Genomic DNA, 8,800 nt, shown 5'->3' with positions numbered 1-8,800 from the left:
TGCTGGGCACAGCTGGCTCCTCTCCTCCCAGCCTTCCTCCCCTTTCCTTCTCCTCCTCCCCAGGCCCAGGCTCTAGCAGAGGCAGCAGGAGACCCCCTGTGCCTCCCCCGAATTGCTCTGTCCTTCCCCATGGGCCAGCTGGGTGCCAGGACAGAGGGACCGTGGCAGTCACTGCAATGCATACCACCAGTTCTCTTTACTACCTGCCTGTCCCCGCTTTCAAGTGGAGCCATGTCCTGCTTTTCCACGCCCTGGGGCTGGAGTCACCTTGTGGGATACGAACACCGCTGTGCAGCAGGAGAGGGGCTGGGGCTGGCTGTCCCTGGGCTCCGTGAAATTTCTGCAGCTCCTGAGACATCAGGAGGAGGATGCTGGCACGAGCCAAGCTGCACCACGCCCCTCAAGGCAAGGTGCACGAGATGAGCTGGGCCAGAGCACCCACTGTAAAGGTTGACTGAGAGGTTCCCTGTCTCCCTAGCAGACTGCCAGGTCTGTGGGCAGCGCAGGGCACTGTGTCCAGCTGGCAGCATCTCCCATGGCTCCATCCCTGCTGACATGGGTTGGCAGCATACAGTGTCCCCCTGGCACAGGGCGGGATCTGCGCTGGGACCCTCCAGCAGTGAAGAGATGCCCAGGGGATGGCTGGGGCTGAAAGAGGGTCCCCTTCCCTGCGGTCCACCTCCCTGCAGTCCCCCCCAAGGGGGAGAGCCACCATCTATTGCCTTAACTGAGAGCCTGTTCTGTGTGGCCTCTGGTCTATGCACATACCTAGTGTCTGCGGGTGCCCGAACCTCTGTACTAGCTCAGGATGGGATCTCACGCCTCAAAACACTTCCCCTGGCTGCGAGACCCCCTAGGTATGGCCACCCCGCTCGGCTCTTGGTGCGGGGTCCTGGCCACTGAGGGAGTGACGCGGTTTCCCGGCTGAGCCTGGCTGCGGACCCCACTCGCAGCCCTGTGGCCAGACCTGGGCAGGCTCGCTTCTTGGTGGAGGGCTTTCACCTCTGCAGTGCTGCCAAACTAAGGGGTGTGTCCCCAGTGTCACAGGTTTAAAGCTGGGCTGGCTATAAAACCAGTGGCAGACACTCTCTGTTAACCCTCCTCCCCCCCCTGAGAAGGGGAAGGAAAAGAGAAAAGGGAGAGAGACTTAAGGGTTGGAAAGTTAAAACAGTTTTAATAAACTGTAATAATGAAAGAGAGTATAATAATAATAATGGAAATAATTAAATATATACAAAACCAAGACCGAGCTCCCCCGATGATGGTCATGTCACCACTGGCACTCCAGTTTTCTCGTTCGGCAATGTCTAAAGCCAGCTGGATGGCTTTTACCTCTGCGAATTGACTCGATTCACCTTGTCCTTCTGTGGCTTTTGTGACTCGTCGTATAGGACTCCATACAGCAGCTTTCCACTTCCGATGTTTTCCTACAAGACGACAGGATCCATCGGTGAACAGGGCGTACTGCTTCTCATCCTCTGGTAGTTCATTATATGGTGGGGCTTCTTCAGCATGTGTCACCTCCTCTTCTGGTGCCATTCCGAAGTCTTTGCCTTCTGGCCAGTCCATGATAACTTCCAGAATTCCTGGGCAATTGTGGTTCCCTATTTGACCACCACATTGGGCACCAAATAAACTGTCTTCGTTTAGCCCGCACCCAGGGCTAAACAATAACAGTTGCTCTCTCACCCAATGTCCCTTCCCTGACCGAGGAAGGGAATTGGGAAAAGGAGGGAGACTCGTGGGTTAAAGTTAAACAGATTTAATAAAATGAAGAAACCAATTTCAATGATAATACAGAACACACAAAAGTATACTTAGCTACAGAGTTGCAGCAAGTTGTTCCAGGAATAGCAATCATTAAGAATGAGAAAGAGGGAGGAGAGAAGGGAGGAGAGAAGAAAGAACCCCACCCCTTTCCAGCAAGCTTTCCCTTTTACAGTGAACATGATGTTAATGTTATAGAATAGACCTGTGGGCCAGCCTGGGTCAGCTGCCCTGGATTTAACTGCTAATGGCCTTGATCACCATGGCTGGCCACAAACTGAAACAAAATGTAACAGAAACTTGATTCTATAAATTTTATCCCCAGGAAACCAGGACAATGGTTAACTAGGTGTCCTGGTTTGGCCCAAACCAGGCCAATTAGTCTTAGAGAAACCAAGGTCACTGCTAAATTCCTCACTGCTTATGAGTGAAGAGCCGAAGGGGGCTCGCACCTGCAGGGAGGAGCAGACAGGGCAGGTGACCCAAGATTGACCAACGAGGTATTCCATCCCATACATGTCATTCTCACTTTCCTATTTATCACTAACCCACTGCCTCCTGGAGGTGGGGCCCAGGAGGGAGGGGCCCTCCTGTCTCCCACTGATTGGTACCAGCTTTGCCAGTTTCCAGTTAAAAGCCTGCAGGTGTGATGGCAGGGAGCTATTGCATTTTGCCCTCTGCCCGTGCTGGGTGGAGCTGCTGCATTTTCCCCTCTGCCTGTGCTGGGGGGAGCTACTGCATTTTCCCTTCTGCCCGTGCTGGGGGGAGCAACTCTGCTTGAGGAGGATTTCCAAGCTCTCAGTCTTGGTTTTGTATATATTTGTATATATTTGATTATTTCTATTATTATTGTTATTATACTCTTTTTCATTATTATAGTTTATTAAAACTGTTTTAACTTTCCAACCCATAAGTCTCTCTCCCTTTTCCCTTTCCCTTAGTGGGGGGGAGAGGGTTAACAGAGAGCATCTGCCACCTGGTTAATAGCCAGCCCAGCTTTAAACCGTGACACTAGGAAAACGTTAAAAAAAAGTGTTTTGACCCTTATGATGACATGTAAAAGGCATGTCTGGGATCCGTAGTGATGTTTTTGAAATAAAGTAGATGCAATGACATTTTGTGAACCTTATTCGTGGTCATAAGTAAGCTTCCTCTGCCTTTCCCTGCCCTGCTGGTTTCCACTGCCTGGCACGCTTTGTCAGGAGCAAGGTGCCAGACCACAGGGATGGGTGGCTGCAGACGTGTGGTGGTGCAGAACTGTGGACAACTGGGACACTTTGAGGTGAAACAGAAAAATACCTTTTAATTGGGGAGTGTGGCAGGGGAAGGGTTTAGTGATCATGTTTTGAATATAAGCACCTCAGTTCCACATAAGCCTTGTTCTGGGCATTTGGGTTTTTCATTAGATAAAATCTTTAGTTCTAATTAAAAAATTATACCAGACCTCAAGATAAAGCTTGATTAAAAAGAAATACTAAAAAGAGGAACTATCTTTTAGTAAATAGTTGTATATTAACTCAGTAATTTTAGGTCTCTTCAAGATGGCAAATGCAAAAGGGACCTGGATGGATGTATTTAGAAAAGCCATAGAGCTTTTGGTATAATTATAGCTTGTGAAAGCTTATCAGCAATATTGCCCGTTTCTGGGTCTAGAGGCAATACCCAAGGCTGAGTGTCAGCATGGCATTTTCCTGTGGGGGTTGCCAAGGTTGTTCAACGGGTCATAAAGAGAAAACATTGCCTAATCATGGTTCTGAGCTACTCACCACGTGTTTGTAATAAAAATGCCCTTGCTTTAGTATTCATATCAACTTGTACATAAACACAGGCATGTATTTGGTGATATTTAATTGGTCTGACTACCATTTTTGAACCACATGGGTTCCTACAACTTCCATTCATATGAAGCTAACGTCCATAAGAAATATCCAGCTGGTGCTCCTGTCAGTTTGCCACAGACCCTAGGTGGCAGCAGGCAGGCGCCGAGGTGGCTCGGACACTTGGTAATAGTGTAGAGAGCAGACTAACACAGCTACGATGCTGTAGCAGCAGTAATAAAGTACTCCTATTAGTTTTGGCTCTTCTCTTCAGTGATTGCAGAGAAATGGAATTTCACCGACTGTTACGGTTTAAGGCTGCTTTTTGGTCACTACTGATTTTTGTCTTCAAATATATACAGATATCACTAGTTTATGATTCATCTCTATACAAAAAGTTTGTTAGGTTCATTTAGTTCAGGATTGTGGGTTTCCATCTGTGATAGCAGTCTCTCAGGGCAGGAGACATGATATGAGATTTGTTGTGGTTCATGCCCATGCGTTGCAGGATAAAGATGTCAATCTCAAGGAGGTTACTGGATGCTACTTGATGAAGCGAGCTCATCACCACTGCCTTAACCTGAAAGACACTTATTGAACACTGTTAATATTATGTAGCAATTTGAGGAGAAGAAACACGACTCCACACAATCCAATGTGAATCAAAGTGAAGACGCTTTATTAAGCATAAGCTGTCCCTTTTATACATTTTGTACTTTCCCTGGCTGTAAGCATGTGCATTGCTATTGGTTAATATTACTGTCCACACTTCAAGCACACTCTTCTTTGATGTGTTGATTGGTTACTGCTCTGCCACTGGTCCTTTCTTAATTGGCTCCATCAGTTCTTGTTTCTTCTCCTCCGTGTTCGGTTCCCCTCGGCTACTCCCTCAATTCTTGTTTGCTCAGCTGCTGTTTTTCCTCATCTCTTCTCTCCAAGGTCGGCTTGTTGACACTAACTACATGAATCTTGTCACGCAGCTAGGCCCTCACTCCATACTCTCATACTTCTGGCTCATTACATGACCATTCTCCTCCAAAAACCTCTCTACAGTTTAGGGGGCTCCATCTGGGTCCCCACACTCCTGCTAACCTCAGCTTTCAACCTTGTGGAGACCATCACTGGGTCTGTTCCAAACTGGACAGAAAAAGCCACCAAGTGTGCTCACCCCAGGTGTCGTGAGGGTGGCTGCACCCTGCCTGCTTGCCCTGCCTGTGCAATCTACCATGCCCGTCCTGTTTGCCTGTCCTGGTCGCCACGCTCCTGGTCAGTCCCACTCCCTCAGTCGTCGTCGTCGCTGCCGACTGACTGTTTTGATCTTTCTGTGTTTAAATCTCCTGGGGTTGCTCCTGGCAATGTCCCCTCCTCGTATGATCGTCTGGCGAGGGCTTCCGGGTGCTGACGGGGGTCGGAGCTGCTGCTCGGGTGTCCCTGAGCTCGGGAACCCCCTGTACAGCCTGATCTGACAGTCACCCCCGGACTCACCTCAGTCATCATCGTCCCTGCTGCTGCTGCTGCCGCCCCGCTGACTGACTCGGAAATCATAGAATGAATCATAGAATGGTTTGGGTTGGAAGAGACCTTAAAGATCATCTAGTTCCAACCCCCCTGCCCCAGGTAGGGACACCTTCCACTAGACCAGGTTGCTCAAAGCCTTATCCAACCTGCCTTGAACACTGCCAGGGAGGAGGCATCCACAGCTTCTCTGGGCAACCTGGGCCAGTGCCTCACTACCCTCACAGTAAAGAATTTCTTCCTACTATCTAATCTAAATCTCCCCTCTTTCAGTTTAAAACCATTACCCCTCGTCCTATCACTACATGCCCTTGTAAAAAGTCCCTCTCCAGCTTTCCTGTAGGCCCCCTTCAGGTACTGGAAGGCTGCTATAAGGTCTCCCTGGAGCCTTCTCTTCTCCAGGCTGAACAGCCCCAACTCTCTCAGCCTGTCTTCATAGGAGAGGTGCTCCAGCCCTCTGATCATCTTCGTGGCCCTCCTCTGGACTTGCTCCAACAGCTCCATGTCCTTCTTATGTTGGGGGGCCCAGAGCTGGACACGGTCCTCCAGGTGGGGTCTCACAAGAGTGGAGTAGAGGGTCAGAATCACCTCCCTCGACCTGCTGGCCACGCTTCTTTTGATGCAGCCCAGGATACGGTTGGCCTTCTGGGCTGCAAGCGCACATTGCCAGCTCACGTTGAGCTTCTCATCAACCATCACCCCCAAGTCCTTCTCCTCAGGGCTGCTCTCAATCCATTCTCCACCCAGCCTATATTTGTGCTTGGGATTGCCCTGACCCACATGCAGGACCTTGCACTTGGCCTTGTTGAACTTCATGCAGTTTGCACAGGCCCACCTCTCAAGCCTGTCAAGGTCCCTCTGGATGGCAGCCCTTCCCTCCAGCGTGTTGACTGCACCACACAGCTTGGTGTCGTTGGCAAACTTGCTGAGGGCGCACTCAATCCCACTGTCCATGTCACCGACAAAGATGTTAAACAGCACCGGTCCCAGTACCGAACCCTGAGGAAAGCCACTTGTCGCTGGTATCCACTTGGACATCAAGCCCTTGACTGCAACTCTTTGAGTGCGACCATCCAGCCAATTCCTTATCCACTGAGTGGTCCATCTGTCAAGTCCATGTCTCTCCAATTTAGAGACAAGGATGTCATGCAGGACAGTGTCAAATGCTTTGCAGAAATCCAGGTAGATGACATCAGTCACTCTTCCCTTATCCACCAGCACTGTAACCCCATCGTAGAAGGCCACCAAATTTGTCAGGCACGATTTTCCCTTAGTGAAGCCATGTTGGCTGTCACCAATCACCTCCTTGATTTCCGTGTGCCTCAGTATAGTTTCCAGGAGGATCTGCTCCATGATCTTGCCAGGCACAGAGGTGAGACTGACTGCCCTGTAGTTCCCCAGGTCTTCCTTTTTCCCCTTCTTGAAGATGGGGGTTATGTTTCCCCTTTTCCAGTCAGTGGGAACTTCACCAGACTGCCATGACTTCTCAAAAATGATGGATAGTGGCTTAGCAACTTCATCCGCCAGTTCCCTCTGGACCCGTGGATGCACCTCATCAGGTCCCATGGACTTGTGTACCTTCAGGTTCCTTAGATGGTCTCGAACCTGATCTTCTCGTACAGTGGGCAGTTCTTCATCCTTCCAGTCCCTGCCTCTGCCTTCTGCGACTTGGGTGGTGAGGCTAGAGCACTTGCCCGTGAAGACTGAGGCAAAAAAGTCATTGAATACCTCAGCCTTCTCCATATTCGGGGTAACCAAGTCTCCCGTTTCCTTCCGGAGAGGGCCCACATTTTCCCTAGTCCTCCTTTTATCACTGTCATACCTATAGAAGCATTTCTTGTTGTCCTTAACATCCCTGACCTGACCAGATTTAATTCCATCAGGGCTTTAGCTTTCCTAACCTGGTCCCTGGCTTCTCGGACAATTTCCCTGTATTCCTCCCAGACTACCTGCCCTTGATTCCACCCTCTGTAGGCTTCCTTCTTGTGCCTGAGGTTATCCAGGAGCTCCTTGTTCATCCATGGAGGCCTCCTGGCATTTTTGCCTGCCTTCCTCTTTGTCAGGATGCATTGCTCCTGAGCCTGGAAGAGGTGGTACTTTAATACTAACCAGCTTTCTTGGGCCCCTCTTCCCTCCAGGGCATTATCCCAAGGGACTCTCCCAAGCAGGTCCCTGAAGAGGCCAAAGTCTGCTCTCCTGAAGGCCAGGGTGGTGAGCTGGCTGCATGCCCTCCTTGCTGTCCTATGGATCTTGAACTCCACCATTTCATGGTCGCTGCAGCCAAGGCTGCCCTTGAGCTTCACATCCCCCACCAGCCCCTCCTTGTTGGTGAGGACAAGATCCAGCATGGCACCTCTCCTCATTGACTCTTCTATCACTTGGAGAAGGAAGTTGTCATCCATGCATTCCAGGACCCTCCTGGATTGCTTGTGCCCAGCTGTGTTCTCCTTCCAACAGATATTGGGTTGGTTGAAGTCCCCCATGAGGACCAGGGCCTGGGAACGTGAGGCTACACCGATGTGGCTGTAGAGGGCCTCATCCGCTCCATCCTGTTGAGTCCCCTTGTCTGATCGATTCTTTCTGGAGTGCCATGTCACCAGAAATTTGCTTTCCAAGGCCATAATAGTGTTACGGGCGGTGGCATGAGGCACAGAGTATGTTTCCAACCAGCCGGTACTCGCTTCCACCATTGTAAGCACATAGCGCTTGCCTTGGCGGGTTCGTGGAAGCAAGATGTAATCAATCTTCCAGGCCTCTCCATATTTATATTTTAGCCATCGTCCTCCATACCACAGGGATTTTAGTCATTTGCCTTGTTTAATTGCAGCACGTTTCACATCTGTGGACAACCTGTGCGATGGCGTCCATGGTCAAATCCACCCCTCGGTCACGGGCCCATCTGTATGTGGCATCTCTGCCTTGATGACCTGATGTATTATGGGCCCACCGAGCTAAAAATAGTTCACCTTTATGCTGCCAGTCCAGGTCTACTTGAGCCACTTTGATCTTAGCAGCTTGATCCACCTGCTGGTTGTTTTGTTCTTCCTCAGTGGCTCTGCTCTTGGGGACGTGGGCATCTACGTGATGTACCTTCACAACCAGCTTCTCTAATCAGGTAGCAATATCCTGCCACAATTTGGCTGCCCAGATGGGTTTGCCTCTGCGCTGCCAGTTGTTTTTCTTCCATTGCTTCAGCCATCCCCACAGGGCATTTGCTACCATCCACGAGTCAGTATACAGGTAGAGTACTGGCCATTTTTCTCGCTCAGCAATATCTAGAGCCAGCTGGATGGCTTTTACCTCTGCAAACTGACTCGATTCACCTTCTCCCTGAGCCGCTTCTGCCACTCGTCATTTAGGACTCCACACAGCAGCTTTCCACTTTTGCTGCTTGCCTACTGTGGGAATATAACGGAGGATTGGCGAGGAGGATTGTAAACACGCTCAAGTGACTTGCACCTGGGGTGTCAAAAAACACATATATCATACTAGTAACTGTTGTTTAGTCTTGTGTGCTGGACAAGTAGAACATCTGCATTCAGATAACATAGGCCTGTGTCCTGGTTTGGCCTAAACCAGGCCGATTTTCCTTTCAGTGATTTTTACTTTCAGCTAAGTCTCCTCTAAGTAACTGCACTTTCTGAAACTAACTACATGTTTTGCAGACAGTGTCTGCTTCCAGGACTGATAACGCTCGAAGT

The sequence above is a fragment of the Nyctibius grandis genome (genome assembly GCF_013368605.1).
Source record: "Nyctibius grandis isolate bNycGra1 chromosome W unlocalized genomic scaffold, bNycGra1.pri SUPER_W_unloc_1, whole genome shotgun sequence".
Classification (NCBI taxonomy): Eukaryota; Metazoa; Chordata; class Aves; order Nyctibiiformes; family Nyctibiidae; genus Nyctibius; species Nyctibius grandis.
This window is presented reverse-complemented; position numbering follows the sequence as displayed.